We start from the raw sequence: 19230 nt of genomic DNA on the forward strand, positions 1-19230 counted from the left end.
TGTACAGGTAGATTAGCTTGGTAAAGCCACCACACAGTGTGTACAGGTAGATCAGCTAGGTATCGCCACCACACATTGTGTACAGGTAGATTAGCTAGGTAACGCCACCAGACAGTGTGTACAGGTAGATCAGGTAGGTAACGCCACCACACAGTGTGTACAGGTAGATCAGCTAGGTACGCCTCCACACAGTGTGTACAGGTAGATGAGCTAGGTAACGCCATCACACAGTGTGTACAGGTAGATCATCTAAGTAATGCCTCCACACAGTGTTTAAAGGTAGATTATCTAGGCAACGCCACCACACAGTGTGTACAGGTAGATCAGCTAGGTGACGCCAGCACACAGTGTGTACAGGTAGATCAGCTACGTAACACCTCCACACAGTGTGTACAGGTAGATCATCGTATTAAAGACTCCACACAGTGTGTACAGGTAGATCAGCTAGGTAGCGTCACAAGACAGTGTGTACAGGTAGATCAGCTAGGTAACGCCACCACACAGTGTGTACAGGTAGATCAGCTAGGTAACGCCTCCACACAGTGTGTACAGGTAGATCAGCTAGGAAACGCCACCACACAGTGGGTACAGGTAGATCAGCTAGGTAACGCCACCACACAGTGTGTACAGGTAGATCAGCTAGGTAACGCCACCACACATTGTGTACATTTAGATTAGCTAGGTAACGCCACCACACAGTGTGTACAGGTAGATCAGGTAGGTAACGCCTCGAGACAGTGTGTACAGGTAGATCAGCTAGGTAACGCCTCCACACAGTGTGTACAGGTAGATCAGCTAGGTAACGCCACCACACAGTGTGTACAGGTAGATCATCTAAGTAATGGCTCCACACAGTGTGTGCAGGTAGATCAGCTAAGTAACGGCACCACACAGTGTGTACAGGTAGATGAGCTAGGTAACGCCTCCACACAGTGTGTACAGGTAGATGAGCTAGGTAACGCCACCACACAGTGTGTACAGGTAGATCAGCTACGTTACACCTCCACACAGTGTGTACAGGTAGATCATCTAATTAAAGACTCCACACAGTGTGTACAGGTAGATCAGCTAGGTAACGCCAGCACACAGTGTGTACAGGTAGATCAGCTAGGTAACGCCTCCACACAGTGTGTACAGGTAGATCAGCTAGGTAGCGACACCACACAGTGTGTACAGGTAGATCAGCTACGTAACACCTCCACACAGTGTGTACAGGTAGATCATCTAATTAAAGACTCCACACAGTGTGTACAGGTAGATCAGCTAGGTAACGTCACAAGACAGTGTGTACAGGTAGATCAGCTAGGTAACGCCACCACACAGTGTGTACAGGCAGATGAGGTAGGTAACGCCTCCACACAGTGTGTACAGGTAGATCAGCTAGGTAACGCCACCACACATTGTGTACAGGTAGATCATCTATGTAATGCCTCCACACATTGTGTACAGGTAGATCAGCTAGGTAACGCCACCACACAGTGTGTACAGGTAGATCAGCTAGGTAGCGCCTCCACACAGTGTGTACAGGTAGATCAGCTAGGTATGGACTCCACACAGTGTGTACAGGTAGATCATCTAGGTAACGCCACCACACAGTGTGTACAGGTAGATCAGCTAGGTAACGCCTCCACACAGTGTGTACAGGTAGATCAGCTAGGTAACGCCTCCACACAGTGTGTACAGGTAGATAAGCTAGGTAGCGCCACCACACAGTGTGTACAGGTAGATCATCTAAGTAACGCCTCCACACAGTGTGTACAGGTAGATCAGCTAGGTAACGCCGCCACACAGTGTGTACAGGTAGATCAGCTAGGTAACGCCTCCACACAGTGTGTACAGGTAGATCAGCTAGGTAACGCCTCCACACAGTGTGTACAGGTAGATCATCTAGGTAGCGCCACCACACAGTGTGTACAGGTAGATCAGCTAGGTAGCGCCACCACACAGTGTGTACATGTAGATCAGCTAGGTAACGCCACCACACAGTGTGTACAGGTAGATCAGATAGGTAACGCCACCACACAGTGTGTACAGGTAGATCAGCTAGGGAACGCCTCCACACAGTGTGTACAGGTAGATCAGCTAGGAAACGCCTCCACACAGTGTGTACAGGTAGATCAGGTAGGTAGCGACTCGACACAGTGTGTACAGGTAGATCAGCTAGGAAACGCCTCCACACAGTGTGTACAGGTAGATCAGCTATGTATCGCCACCACACAGTGTGTACAGGTAGATCATCTAAGTAATGCCTCCACACAGTGTGTACAGGTAGATCAGCTAGGTAACGCCACCACACAGTGTGTACAGGTAGAATAGCTAGGTAACGCCACCACACATTGTGTACAGGTAGATCAGCTAGGTAACGCCACCACACAGTGTGTACAGGTAGATCATCTAAGTAACGCCTCCACACAGTGTGTACAGGTAGATCAGCTAGGTAACACCACCACACAGTGTGTACAGGTAGATCAGCTAGGTAACGCCACCACACAGTGTGTACAGGTAGATCAACTAGGTAACGCCTCCACACAGTGTGTACAGGTAGATCAGTTAGGTAACGCCTCCACACAGTGTGTACAGGTAGATTATCTAGGTAACGCCACCACACAGTGTGTACAGGTAGATCAGCTAGGTAACGCAACCACACAGTGTGTACATGTAGATCAGCTAGGTAACGCCTCCACACAGTGTGTACAGGTAGATCATCTAGGTAACGCCACCACACAGTGTGTACAGGTAGATCAGCTAGGTAGCGCCTCCACACAGTGTGTACAGGTAGATCAGCTAGTTAACGCCACCACACAGTGTGTTCAGGTAGATTAGGTAGGTAGCGCCACCACACAGTGTGTACAGGTAGATCAGCTAGGTAGCGCCACCACACATTGTGTACAGGTAGATCAGCTAGGAAACGCAACCACACAGTGTGTACAGGTAGATCAGGTAGGTAACGCCACCACACAGTGTGTACAGGTAGATCAGCTAGGTACGCCTCCACACAGTGTGTACAGGTAGATCAGCTAGGTAACGCCACCACACAGTGTGTACAGGTAGATCATCTAAGTAACGCCACCACACAGTGTGTACAGGTAGATCAGCTAGGAAACGCCACCACACAGTGTGTACAGGTAGATTAGCTAGGTAACGCCACCACACAGTGTGTACAGGTAGATCAGCTAGGTAACGCCACCACACAGTGTGTACAGGTAGATCATCTAAGCAACGCCTCCACACAGTGTGTACAGGTAGATCAGCTAGGTAACGCCACCACACAGTGTGTACAGGTAGATGAGCTAGGTAACGCCTCCACACAGTGTGTACAGGTAGATCAGCTAGGAAACGCCACCACACAGTGTGTACAGGTAGATCAGCTAGTTAACGCCACCACACAGTGTGTACAGGTAGATCAGCTAGGTAACGCCACCAGACCTTGTGTACATTTAGATTAGCTAGGTAACGCCACCACACAGTGTGTACAGGTAGATCAGGTAGGTAACGCCTCGACACAGTGTGTACAGGTAGATCAGCTAGGTAACGCCTCCACACAGTGTGTACAGGTAGATCAGCTAGGTAACGCCACCACACAGTGTGTACAGGTAGATCATCTAAGTAATGGCTCCACACAGTGTGTACAGGTAGATGAGCTAAGTAACGGCACCACACAGTGTGTACAGGTAGATGAGCTAGGTAACGCCTCCACACAGTGTGTACAGGTAGATGAGCTAGGTAACGCCACCACACAGTGTTTACAGGTAGATCAGCTACGTAACACCTCCACACAGTGTGTACAGGTAGATCATCTAATTAAAGACTCCACACAGTGTGTACAGGTAGATCAGCTAGGTAACGCCTCCACACAGTGTGTACAGGTAGATCAGCTAGGTAACGCCACCAGACAGTGTGTACAGGTAGATCATCTAAGTAACGCCACCACACAGTGTGTACAGGTAGATCAGCTAGGAAACGCCACCACACAGTGTGTACAGGTAGATTAGCTAGGTAACGCCACCACACAGTGTGTACAGGTAGATCAGCTAGGTAACGCCACCACACAGTGTGTACAGGTAGATCATCTAAGCAACGCCTCCACACAGTGTGTACAGGTAGATCAGCTAGGTAACGCCACCACACAGTGTGTACAGGTAGATGAGCTAGGTAACGCCTCCACACAGTGTGTACAGGTAGATCAGCTAGGAAACGCCACCACACAGTGTGTACAGGTAGATCAGCTAGGTAACGCCACCACACAGTGTGTACAGGTAGATCAGCTAGGTAACGCCACCAGACCTTGTGTACATTTAGATTAGCTAGGTAACGCCACCACACAGTGTGTACAGGTAGATCAGGTAGGTAACGCCTCGACACAGTGTGTACAGGTAGATCAGCTAGGTAACGCCTCCACACAGTGTGTACAGGTAGATCAGCTAGGTAACGCCACCACACAGTGTGTACAGGTAGATCATCTAAGTAATGGCTCCACACAGTGTGTACAGGTAGATGAGCTAAGTAACGGCACCACACAGTGTGTACAGGTAGATGAGCTAGGTAACGCCTCCACACAGTGTGTACAGGTAGATGAGCTAGGTAACGCCACCACACAGTGTTTACAGGTAGATCAGCTACGTAACACCTCCACACAGTGTGTACAGGTAGATCATCTAATTAAAGACTCCACACAGTGTGTACAGGTAGATCAGCTAGGTAACGCCTCCACACAGTGTGTACAGGTAGATCAGCTAGGTAACGCCACCAGACAGTGTGTACAGGTAGATTAGCTAGGAAACGCCACCACACATTGTGTACAGGTAGATTAGCTAGGTAACGCCACCACACAGTGTGTACAGGTAGATCAGCTAGGTAACGCCACCACACAGTGTGTACAGGTAGATCAGCTAGGTACGCCTCCACACATTGTGTACAGGTAGATCAGCTAGGTAGCGCAACCACACAGTGTGTACAGGCAGATCATCTAAGCAATGCCTCCACACAGTGTATACAGGTAGATCATCTAGGTAGCCCCACCACACAGTGTGTACAGGTAGATGAGCTAGGTAACGCCACCACACAGTGTGTACAGGTAGATCAGCTAGGTAACGCCACCACACAGTGTGTACAGGTAGATCATCTAATTAAAGACTCCACACAGTGTGTACAGGTAGATCAGCTAGGTAACGCCACCACACAGTGTGTACATGTAGATCAGGTAGTTAACGCCTCCACACAGTGTGTACAGGTAGATCAGCTAGGTAACGCCACCACACAGTGTGTACAGGTAGATCATCTAAGTAACGCCAGCACACAGTGTGTACAGGTAGATCAGCTACGTAACACCTCCACACAGTGTGTACAGGTAGATCATCTTATTAAAGACTCCACACAGTGTGTACAGGTAGATCAGCTAGGTAGCGTCACAAGACAGTGTGTACAGGTAGATCAGCTAGGTAACGCCACCACACAGTGTGTACAGGTAGATCAGCTAGGTAACGCCTCCACACAGTGTCTACAGGTAGATCAGCTAGGAAACGCCACCACACAGTGTGTACAGGTAGATCAGCTAGGTAACGCCACCACACAGTGTGTACAGGTAGATCAGCTAGGTAACGCCACCACACATTGTGTACATTTAGATTAGCTAGGTAACGCCACCACACATTGTGTACAGGTAGATCAGGTAGGTAACGCCACCACACAGTGTGTACAGGTAGATCAGCTAGGTACGCCTCCACACAGTGTGTACAGGTAGATCAGCTAGGTAACGCCACCACACAGTGTGTACAGGTAGATCATCTAAGTAACGCCACCACACAGTGTGTACAGGTAGATCAGCTAGGAAACGCCACCACACAGTGTGTACAGGTAGATTAGCTAGGTAACGCCACCACACAGTGTGTACAGGTAGATCAGCTAGGTAACGCCACCACACAGTGTGTACAGGTAGATCATCTAAGCAACGCCTCCACACAGTGTGTACAGGTAGATCAGCTAGGTAACGCCACCACACAGTGTGTACAGGTAGATCAGCTAGGTAACGCCTCCACACAGTGTGTACAGGTAGATCAGCTAGGAAACGCCTCCACACAGTGTGTACAGGTAGATCAGCTAGGTAACGCCACCACACAGTGTGTACAGGTAGATCAGCTAGGTAACGCCACCAGACCTTGTGTACATTTAGATTAGCTAGGTAACGCCACCACACAGTGTGTACAGGTAGATCAGGTAGGTAACGCCTCGACACAGTGTGTACAGGTAGATCAGCTAGGTAACGCCTCCACACAGTGTGTACAGGTAGATCAGCTAGGTAACGCCACCACACAGTGTGTACAGGTAGATCATCTAAGTAATGGCTCCACACAGTGTGTACAGGTAGATCAGTTAAGTAACGGCACCACACAGTGTGTACAGGTAGATGAGCTAGGTAACGCCTCCACACAGTGTGTACAGGTAGATGAGCTAGGTAACGCCACCACACAGTGTTTACAGGTAGATCAGCTACGTAACACCTCCACACAGTGTGTACAGGTAGATCATCTAATTAAAGACTCCACACAGTGTGTACAGGTAGATCAGCTAGGTAACGCCTCCACACAGTGTGTACAGGTAGATCAGCTAGGTAACGCCACCAGACAGTGTGTACAGGTAGATTAGCTAGGAAACGCCACCACACATTGTGTACAGGTAGATTAGCTAGGTAACGCCACCACACAGTGTGTACAGGTAGATCAGCTAGGTAACGCCACCACACAGTGTGTACAGGTAGATCAGCTAGGTACGCCTCCACACATTGTGTACAGGTAGATCAGCTAGGTAACGCAACCACACAGTGTGTACAGGCAGATCATCTAAGCAATGCCTCCACACAGTGTATACAGGTAGATCATCTAGGTAGCCCCACCACACAGTGTGTACAGGTAGATGAGCTAGGTAACGCCACCACACAGTGTGTACAGGTAGATCAGCTAGGTAACGCCACCACACAGTGTGTACAGGTAGATCATCTAATTAAAGACTCCACACAGTGTGTACAGGTAGATCAGCTAGGTAACGCCACCACACAGTGTGTACATGTAGATCAGGTAGTTAACGCCTCCACACAGTGTGTACAGGTAGATCAGCTAGGTAACGCCACCACACAGTGTGTACAGGTAGATCATCTAAGTAACGCCAGCACACAGTGTGTACAGGTAGATCAGCTACGTAACACCTCCACACAGTGTGTACAGGTAGATCATCTTATTAAAGACTCCACACAGTGTGTACAGGTAGATCAGCTAGGTAGCGTCACAAGACAGTGTGTACAGGTAGATCAGCTAGGTAACGCCACCACACAGTGTGTACAGGTAGATCAGCTAGGTAACGCCTCCACACAGTGTCTACAGGTAGATCAGCTAGGAAACGCCACCACACAGTGTGTACAGGTAGATCAGCTAGGTAACGCCACCACACAGTGTGTACAGGTAGATCAGCTAGGTAACGCCACCACACATTGTGTACATTTAGATTAGCTAGGTAACGCCACCACACATTGTGTACAGGTAGATCAGGTAGGTAACGCCTCGACACAGTGTGTACAGGTAGATCAGCTAGGTAACGCCTCCACACAGTGTGTACAGGTAGATCAGCTAGGTAACGCCACCACACAGTGTGTACAGGTAGATCATCTAAGTAATGGCTCCACACAGTGTGTACAGGTAGATCAGCTAAGTAACGGCACCACACAGTGTGTACAGGTAGATGAGCTAGGTAACGCCACCACACAGTGTGTACAGGTAGATCATCTAAGTAATGGCTCCACACAGTGTGTACAGGTAGATCAGCTAAGTAACGGCACCACACAGTGTGTACAGGTAGATGAGCTATGTAACGCCTCCACACAGTGTGTACAGGTAGATGAGCTAGGTAACGCCACCACACAGTGTGTACAGGTAGATCAGCTACGTAACACCTCCACACAGTGTGTACAGGTAGATCATCTAATTAAAGACTCCACACAGTGTGTACAGGTAGATCAGCTAGGTAGCGCCAGCACACAGTGTGTACAGGTAGATCAGCTAGGTAACGCCTCCACACAGTGTGTACAGGTAGATCAGCTAGGTAGCGACACCACACAGTGTGTACAGGTAGATCAGCTACGTAACACCTCCACACAGTGTGTACAGGTAGATCATCTAATTAAAGACTCCACACAGTGTGTACAGGTAGATCAGCTAGGTATCGCCAGCACACAGTGTGTACAGGTAGATCAGGTAGGTAACGCCTCCACACAGTGTGTACAGGTAGATGAGCTAGGTAACGCCACCACACAGTGTGTACAGGTAGATCATCTAATTAAAGACTCCACACAGTGTGTACAGGTAGATCAGCTAGGTAGCGTCACAAGACAGTGTGTACAGGTAGATCAGCTAGGTACCGCCACCACACAGTGTGTACAGGTAGATCAGCTAGGCAGCGCCTCCACACAGTGTGTACAGGTAGATCAGCTAGGTAACGCCACCACACAGTGTGTACAGGTAGATCATCTATGTAGTGCCTCCACACATTGTGTACAGGTAGATCAGCTAGGTAGCGCCACCACACAGTGTGTACAGGTAGATGAGCTAGGTAGCGCCTCCACACAGTGTGTACAGGTAGATCAGCTAGGTATGGACTCCACACAGTGTGTACAGGTAGATCATCTAGGTAACGCCACCACACAGTGTGTACAGGTAGATCAGCTAGGTAACGCCTCCACACAGTGTGTACAGGTAGATCAGCTAGGTAACGCCTCCACACAGTGTGTACAGGTAGATCAGCTAGGTAACGCCACCACACAGTGTGTACAGGTAGATCAGCTAGGTAACGCCTCCACACAGTGTGTACAGGTAGATGAGCTAGGTAACGCCACCACACAGTGTGTACAGGTAGATCAGCTAGGTAACGCCACCACACAGTGTGTACAGGTAGATCAGCTAGGTAACGCCACCACACATTGTGTACAGGTAGATCAGCTAGGTAACGCCACCACACAGTGTGTACAGGTAGATCAGCTAGGTAACGCCACCACACAGTGTGTACAGGTAGATCAGCTAGGTTCGCCACCACACAGTGTGTACAGGTAGATCAGCTAGGTAACGCCTCCACACAGTGTGTACAGGCAGATCATCTAAGGAATGCCTCCACACAGTGTGTACAAGTAGATCATCTAGGTAGCCCCACCACACAGTGTGTACAGGTAGATCAGCTAGGTAACGCCTCCACACAGTGTGTACAGGTAGATCAGCTAGGTATCGCCACCACACAGTGTGTACAGGTAGACCAGCTAGGTAACGCCTCCACACAGTGTGTACAGGTAGATCAGCTAGGTAACACCTCCACACAGTGTGTACAGGTTGATGATGTAAGTAACGCCTCCACACAGTGTGTACAGGTAGATCAGCTAGGTAACGGTACCACACAGTGTGTACAGGTAGATCAGGTAGGTAACGCCTCCACACAGTGTGTACAGGTAGATCAGCTAGGTAACGCCACCACACAGTGTGTACAGGTAGATCATCTAATTTAAGACTCCACACAGTGTGTACAGGTAGATCAGCTAGGTAACGTCACAAGACATTGTGTACAGGTAGATCAGCTAGGTAACGCCACCACACAGTGTGTACAGGTAGATCAGCTAGGTAACGCCTCCACACAGTGTGTACAGGTAGATCAGCTAGGTAACGCCACCACACAGTGTGTACAGGTAGATCATCTTTGTAGTGCCTCCACACATTGTGTACAGGTAGATCAGCTAGGTAACGCCACCACACAGTGTGTGAAGGTAGATCAGCTAGGTATGGACTCCACACAGTGTGTACAGGTAGATCATCTAGGCAACGCCACCACACAGTGTGTACAGGTAGATCAGCTAGGTAGCGCCTCCACACAGTGTGTACAGGTAGATCAGCTAGGTAACGCCTCCACACAGTGTGTACAGGTAGATCAGCTAGGTACCGCCACCACACAGTGTGTACAGGTAGAATAGGTAGGTAACGCCACCACACAGTGTGTACAGGTAGATCAGCTAGGTAACGCCACCACACATTGTGTACAGGTAGATCAGCTAGGTAACGCCACCACACAGTGTGTACAGGTAGATCAGCTAGGTAATGCCTCCACACAGTGTGTACAGGTAGATCAGCTAGGTAACGCCACCACACAGTGTGTACAGGTAGATCAGCTAGGTTCGCCTCCACACAGTGTGTACAGGTAGATCAGCTAGGTAACGCAACCACACAGTGTGTACAGGCAGATCATCTAAGCAATGCCTCCACACAGTGTGTACAAGTAGATCATCTAGGTAGCCCCACCACACAGTGTGTACAGGTAGATCAGCTAGGTAACGCCACCACACAGTGTGTACAGGTAGATCAGCTAGGTAACGCCACCACACAGTGTGTACAGGTAGATCATCTAATTAAAGACTCCACACAGTGTGTACAGGTAGATCAGCTAGGTAGCGCCACCACACAGTGTGTACAGGTAGATCAGCTAAGTAACGCCTCCACACAGTGTGTACAGGTAGATCAGCTAGGTAACACCACCACACAGTGTGTACAGGTAGATCAGCTAGGTAACGCCACCACACAGTGTGTACAGGTAGATCAGCTAGGTAACGCCACCACACAGTGTGTACAGGTAGATCAACTGGGTAACACCACCACACAGTGTGTACAGGTAGATCATCTAAGGAGCGCCTCGACACGGTGTGTGCAGGTAGATCAGCTAGGTAACACCACCACACAGTGTGTACAGGTAGATCAGCTAGGTAACGCTACAACACAATGTGTACAGGTAGATCAGCTAGGTGACGCCACCACACAGTGTGTACAGGTAGATCAACTAGGTAACGACTCCACACAGTGTGTACAGGTAGATCAGCTAGGCAACACCACCACACAGTGTCTACAGGTAGATCAGCTAGGTACCGCCTCCACACAGTGTGTACAGGTAGATCAGCTAGGTAAGGCTTCCACACAGTGTGTACAGGTAGATCAGCTAGGTAACGCCACCACACATTGTGTACAGGTAGATCAGTTAGGTACCGCCACCACACAGTGTGTACAGTTAGATCAGCTAGGTAACGCCACCACACAATGTGTACATGTAGATCAGCTAGGAAACGCCAACACACAGTGTGTACAGGTAGATCATCTAATTAAAGCCTCCACACAGTGTGTACAGGTAGATCAGCTAGGTAACGCCACCACACAGTGTGTACAGGTAGATCATCTAATTAAAGACTTCACACAGTGTGTACAGGTAGATCAGCTAGGTAACGTCACAAGACATTGTGTACAGGTAGATCAGCTAGGTAACGCCACCACACAGTGTGTACAGGTAGATCAGCTAGGTAACGCCTCCACACAGTGTGTACAGGTAGATCAGCTACGTAACGCCACCACACAGTGTGTACAGGTAGATCATCTATGTAGTGCCTCCACACATTGTGTACAGGTAGATCAGCTAGGCAACGCCACCACACAGTGTGTACAGGTAGATCAGCTAGGTAGCGCCTGCACACAGTGTGTAAAGGTAGATCAGCTAGGTATAAACTCCACACAGTGTGTACAGGTAGATCATCTAGGTAACGCCACCACACAGTGTGTACAGGTAGATCAGCTAGGTAACGCCTCCACACAGTGTGTACAGGTAGATCAGCTAGGCAACGCCTCCACACAGTGTGTACAGGTAGATCAGCTAGGTAACGCCACCACACAGTGTGTACAGGTAGATCAGCTAGGTAACGCCTCCACACAGTGTGTACAGGTAGATCAGCTAGGTAACGACACCACACAGTGTGTACAGGTAGATTAGGTAGGTAACGCCACCACACAGTGTGTACAGGTAGATCAGCTAGGTAACGCCACCACACATTGTGTACAGGTAGATCAGCTAGGCAACGCCACCACACAGTGTGTACAGGTAGATCAGCTAGGTAGCGCCACCACACAATGTGTACAGGTAGATCAGCTGGGTTCGCCTCCACACAGTGTGTACAGGTAGATCAGCTAGGTAACGCAACCACACAGTGTGTACAGGTAGATCATCTAAGCAATGCCTCCACACAGTGTGTACAAGTAGATCATCTAGGTAGCCCCACCACACAGTGTGTACAGGTAGATCAGCTAGGTAACGCCTCCACACAGTGTGTACAGGTAGATGAGCTAGGTAGCGCCACCACACAGTGTGTACAGGTAGATCAGCTAAGTAACGCCTCCACACAGTGTGTACAGGTAGATCATCTAAGGAGCGCCTCGACACGGTGTGTGCAGGTAGATCAGCTAGGTAACACCACCACACAGTGTGTACAGGTAGATCAGCTAGGTAACGCTACAACACAATGTGTACAGGTAGATCAGCTAGGTAACGCCACCACACAGTGTGTACAGGTAGATCAACTAGGTAACGACTGTACACAGTGTGTACAGGTAGATCAGCTAGTTAACGCCTCCACACAGTGTGTACAGGTAGATCAGCTAGGTAAGGCTTCCACACAGTGTGTACAGGTAGATCAGCTAGGTAACGCCACTACACATTGTGTACAGGTAGATCAGTTAGGTACCGCCACCACACAGTGTGTACAGTTAGATCAGCTAGGTAACGCCACCACAAAATGTGTACATGTAGATCAGCTAGGAAACGCCAACACACAGTGTGTACAGGTAGATCATCTATTTAAAGCCTCCACACAGTGTGTACAGGTAGATCAGCTAGGTAGCGCCACCACACAGTGTGTACAGGTAGATCAGCTAGGTAATACCTCCACACAGTGTGTACATGTAGATGAGCTAGGTAATGCCACCAGACAGTGTGTACAGGTAGATCATCTAATTAAAGACTCCACACAGTGTGTACAGGAAGATCAGCTAGGTAACGTCACAAGACAGTGTGTACAGGTAGATGAGCTAGGTATCGCCACCACACAGTGTGTACAGGTAGATCAGCTAGGTAACGCCTCCACACAGTGTGTACAGGTAGATCAGATAGGTAACGCTACCACACAGTGTGTACAGGTAGATCAGCTAGGTAACGCCTCCACACAGTGTGTACAGGTAGATCAGCTAGGTAACGCCACCACACAGTGTGTACAGGTAGATCAGCTAGGTAACGCCTCCACACAGTGTGTACAGGTAGATCAGCTAGGTAACGCCACCACACAGTGTGTACAGGTAGATCAGCTAGGTAACGCTACCACACAGTGTGTACAGGTAGATCAACTAGGTAACGACTGTACACAGTGTGTACAGGTAGATCAGCTAGTTAACGCCTCCACACAGTGTGTACAGGTAGATCAGCTAGGTAAGGCTTCCACACAGTGTGTACAGGTTGATCAGCTAGGTAACGTCACAACACAGTGTGTACAGGTAGATCACCTAGGTACCGCCAACACACAGTGTGTACAGGTAGATCAGCTAGGTAGCGCCTCCACACAGTGTGTACAGGTAGATCAGAGAGGTAACGCCACCACACAGTGTGTACAGGTAGATCATCTAAGTAATGCCTCCACACAGTGTGTACAGGTAGATCAGCAAGGTGACGCCATCACACAGTGTGTACAGGTAGATCAGCTAGGTAACGCCTCCACACAGTGTGTACAGGTAGATCAGCTAGGTAACGCCTCCACACAGTGTGTACAGGTAGATCAGATAGGTAACGCTACCACACAGTGTGTACAGGTAGATCAGCTAGGTAACGCCTCCACACAGTGTGTACAGGTAGATCAGCTAGGTAACGCCACCACACAGTGTGTACAGGTAGATCAGCTAGGTAACGCCACCACACAGTGTGTACAGGTAGATTAGCCAGGTAACACCACCACACAGTGTGTACAGGTAGATCATCTAAGTAATGCCTCCACACAGTGTGTACAGGTAGATCAGGTAGGTAACGCCACCACACAGTGTGTACAGGTAGATCAGCTAGGTAACGCCACCACACAGTGTGTACAGGTAGATCATCTAGGTAGCGCCACCACACAGTGTGTACAGGTAGATCAGCTAGGTGCGCCTCCGCACAGTGTGTACAGGTAGATCAGCTAGGTAACGCCACCACACAGTGTGTACAGGTAGATGATCTAAGTAATGCCTCCACACAGTGTTTAAAGGCAGATCATCTAGGTAACGCCACCACACAGTGTGTACAGGTAGATCAGCTAGGTAACGCCACCACACAGTGTGTACAGGTAGATCATCTAATTAAAGACTCCACACAGTGTGTACAGGTAGATCAGCTAGGTAACGTCACAGCACAGTGTGTACAGGTAGATCAACTAGGTAACGCCACCACACAGTGTGTACAGGTAGATCAGCTAGGTAACGCCACCACACAGTGTTTAAAGGTAGATCATCTAGGTAGCGCCACCACACAGTGTGTACAGGTAGATCAGCTAGGTAACGCCACCACACAGTGTGTACAGGTAGATCATCTAATTAAAGACTCCACACAGTGTGTACAGGTAGATCAGCTAGGTAACGCCATCACACAGTGTGTACAGGTAGATCATCTAATTAAAGACTCCACACAGTGTGTACAGGTAGATCAGCTAGGTAACGCCACCACACAGTGTGTACAGGTAGATCATATAATAAAAGACTCCACACAGTGTGTACAGGTAGATCAGCTAGGTAACGCCATCACACAGTGTGTACAGGTAGATCAGGTAGGTAACGCCACCACACAGTGTGTACAGGTAGATCAGCTAGGTAAGGCCTCCACACAGTGTGTACAGGTAGATCAGCTAGGAAACGCCACGACACAGTGTGTATAGGTATATCAGATAGGTAACGCCACCACACAGTGTGCACAGGTAGATCATCCAAGTGACGGTTCCACACAGTGTGTACAGGTAGATCAGCTAGGAAACGCCACCACACAGTATGTACAGGTAGATCAGGTGGATAACGCCACCACACAGTGTGTACAGGTTGATGATCTAAGAAACGCCTCCACACAGTGTGTACAGGTAGATCAGCTAGGTAGCGCAACGACAGAGTGTATATAGGTTTATCAGCTAGGTAACGCCCCTACACAGTGTGTACAGGTAGATCACCTAGGTAACGCCTCCACACAGTGTGTACAGGTATATCAGCTAGGTAACGCCACCACACAATGTGTACAGGTACATCAGCTAGGTAACGCCTCGACACAGTGTTTACAGGTAGATCAGCTAGGTACCGCCTCCACACAGTGTGTACAGGTAGATCAGCTAGGTAACGCTACCACACAGTGTGTACAGGTAGATGATCTAAGTAATGCCTCCACACAGTGTTTAAAGGCAGATCATCTAGGTAACGCCACCACACAGTGTGTACAGGTAGATCAGCTAGGTAACGCCACCACACAGTGTGTACAGGTAGATCATCTAATTAAAGACTCCACACAGTGTGTACAGGTAGATCAGCTAGGTAGCGTCACAGCACAGTGTGTACAGGTAGATCAACTAGGTAACGCCACCACACAGTGTGTACAGGTAGATCAGCTAGGTAACGCCACCACACAGTGTTTAAAGGTAGATCATCTAGGTAGCGCCACCACACAGTGTGTACAGGTAGATCAGCTAGGTAACGCCACCACACAGTGTGTACAGGTAGATCATCTAATTAAAGACTCCACACAGTGTGTACAGGTAGATCAGCTAGGTAGCGCCATCACACAGTGTGTACAGGTAGATCATCTAATTAAAGACTCCACACAGTGTGTACAGGTAGATCAGCTAGGTAACGCCACCACACAGTGTGTACAGGTAGATCATCTAATAAAAGACTCCACACAGTGTGTACAGGTAGATCAGCTAGGTAACGCCATCACACAGTGTGTACAGGTAGATCAGGTAGGTAACGCCACCACACAGTGTGTACAGGTAGATCAGCTAGGTAAGGCCTCCACACAGTGTGTACAGGTAGATCAGCTAGGAAACGCCACGACACAGTGTGTATAGGTATATCAGATAGGTAACGCCACCACACAGTGTGCACAGGTAGATCATCCAAGTGACGGTTCCACACAGTGTGTACAGGTAGATCAGCTAGGAAACGCCACCACACAGTATGTACAGGTAGATCAGGTGGATAACGCCACCACACAGTGTGTACAGGTTGATGATCTAAGAAACGCCTCCACACAGTGTGTACAGGTAGATCAGCTAGGTAGCGCAACGACAGAGTGTGTATAGGTTTATCAGCTAGGTAAGGCCCCTACACAGTGTGTACAGGTAGATCACCTAGGTAACGCCTCCACACAGTGTGTACAGGTATATCAGCTAGGTAACGCCACCACACAATGTGTACAGGTAGATCAGCTAGGTAACGCCTCGAGACAGTGTTTACAGGTAGATCATCTAGGTACCGCCTCCACACAGTGTGTACAGGTAGATCAGCTAGGTAACGCTACCACACAGTGTGTACAGGTAGATCAGCTAGGTAACGCCACAACACAATGTGTACAGGTAGATCAACTAGGTACCGCCTCCACACAGTGTGTACAGGTAGATCAGCTAGGTAAAGCCTCCACACAGTGTGTACAGGTAGATCAGCTAGGTAACGCCTCCACACAGTGTGTACAGGTAGATCAGCTAGGTAACACCTCCACACAGTGTGTACAGGTAAATCATCTAAGTACCGCCTCCACAGAGTGTGTACATGCAGATCAACTAGGTTTCGGCACCACACAGTGTGTACAGGTAGATCAGCTAGGCAACGCCACCACACAGTGTGTACAGGTAGATCAGCTAAGTAAAGCCTCGACGCAGTGTGTACAGGTAGATCAGCTAGGTACCGCCTCCACACAATGTGTACAGGTAGATCAGCTAGGTAACGCCACGACACAGTGTGTACAGGTAGATCAGCTAGGTAACGCTTCCACACAGTGTGTACAGATTGATGATCTAAGTAACGCCTAAACACAATGTGTACAGGTAGATCAGCTAGGCAACGCCACCACATAGTGTGTATAGGTACATCAGCTAGGTAACGCCACCACACAATGTGTACAGGTAGATTATCTAGGAAACGTCTCCACACAGTGTGTACAGGTAGATCAGCCAGGTAGCGGCACAACACAATGTGTACAGGTAAATCAGCTAGGTATCGGCACAACACATTGTGTACAGGGAGATCATCTAAGTAACGCCTCCACACAGTGTGTACAGGTAGATTAGCTAGGTAACACCACCACACAGTGTGTATAGGTAGATGATCTAAGTAACGGCTCCACACAGTGTGTACAGGTAGATCAGCTAGGTAACGCCACCACACAGTGTGTACAGGTAGATCAGCTAGGTAACGCCACCACACAGTGTGTACAGGTTGATGATGTAGGTAACGCCTCCACACAGTGTGTAGAGGTTGATCAGCTAGGTAACGCCACCACACAGTGTGTATAGGTAGATCAGCTAGGTAACGCCACCACACAGTGTGTATAGGTATGTCAGCTAGGTAGCGCCACCACACAGTGTGTACAGGTAGATCATCTAGGTAACGCCTCCACACAGTGTGGACAGGTAGATCAGCTAGGTAACGCCACCACACAGTGTGTACAGGTAGATCAGCTAGGTAACGCCACCACACAGTGTGTACAGGTAGATCATCTAGGTAACGCCACCACACAGTGTGTACAGGTAGATCATCTAGGTAACGCCTCCACACAGTGTGTACAGGTAGATCAGCTAGGTAACGCCACCACACAGTGTGTACAGGTAGATCAGCTAGGTAACGCCACCACACAGTGTGTACAGGTAGATCATCTAGGTAGCGCTACCACACAGTGTGTACAGGTAGATCAGCTAGGTAACGCCACCACACAGTGTGTACAGGTAGATCAACTAGGTAACGCCACCACAGAGTGTGTACAGGTTGATGATGTAAGTAACGCCTCCACGCAGTGTGTACAGGTAGATCAGCTAGGTAAAGCCTCCACACAGTGTGTACAGGTAGATCAGCTAGGTAAAGCCTCCACACAGTGTGTACAGGTAGATCAGCTAGGTAACACCTCCACACAGTGTGTACAGGTAGATCATCTAAGTACCGCCTCCACACAGTGTGTACATGCAGATCAACTAGGTTTCGGCACCACACAGTGTGTACAGGTAGATCAGCTAGGCAACGCCACCACACAGTGTGTACAGGTAGATCAGCTAAGTATAGAATCGACACAGTGTGTACAGGTAGATCAGCTAGGTAAAGCCACCACACAATGTGTACAGGTAGATCAGCTAGGTAACGCCTCCACACAATGTGTACAGGTAGATCAGCTAGGTAACGCCACGACACAGTGTGTACAGATAGATCAGCTAGGGAACGCTTCCACACAGTGTGTACAGATTGATGATCTGAGTAACGCCTAAACACAATGTGTACAGGTAGATCAGCTAGGCAACGCCACCACATAGTGTGTATAGGTACATCAGCTAGGTAACGCCACCACACAATGTGTACAGGTAGATTATCTAGGAAACGCCTCCACACAGTGTGTACAGGTAGATCAGCCAGGTAGCGGCACAACACAATGTGTACAGGTAAATCAGCTAGGTAACGGCACAACACATTGTGTACAGGGAGATCATCTAAGTAACGCCTCCACACAGTGTGTACAGGTAGATTAGCTAGGTAACACCACCACACAGTGTGTATAGGTAGATGATCTAAGCAACGGCTCCACACAGTGTGTACAGGTAGATCAGCTAGGTAACGCCACCACACAGTGTGTACAGGTAGATCAGCTAGGTAACGCCACCACACAGTGTGTACAGGTTCATGATGTAGGTAACGCCTCCACACAGTGTGTAGAGGTTGATCAGCTAGGTTACGCCACCACACAGTGTGTATAGGTAGATCAGCTAGGTAACGCCACCACACAGTGTGTATAGGTACGTCAGCTAGGTAGCGCCACCACACAGTGTGTACAGGTAGATCATCTAGGTAACACCTCCACACAGTGTGGACAGGTAGATCAGCTAGGTAACGCCACCACACAGTGTGTACAGGTAGATCATCTAGGTAACGCCACCACACAGTGTGTACAGGTAGATCATCTAGGTAACGCCTCCACACAGTGTGTACAGGTAGATCAGCTAGGTAACGCCACCACACAGTGTGTACAGGTAGATCAGCTAGGTAACGCCACCACACAGTGTGTACAGGTAGATCATCTAGGTAGCGCTACCACACAGTGTGTACAGGTAGATCAGCTAGGTAACGCCACCACACAGTGTGTACAGGTAGA

This window comes from Haliotis asinina, chromosome 4 (genome assembly GCF_037392515.1).
Source record: "Haliotis asinina isolate JCU_RB_2024 chromosome 4, JCU_Hal_asi_v2, whole genome shotgun sequence".
Lineage (NCBI taxonomy): Eukaryota > Metazoa > Mollusca > Gastropoda > Lepetellida > Haliotidae > Haliotis > Haliotis asinina.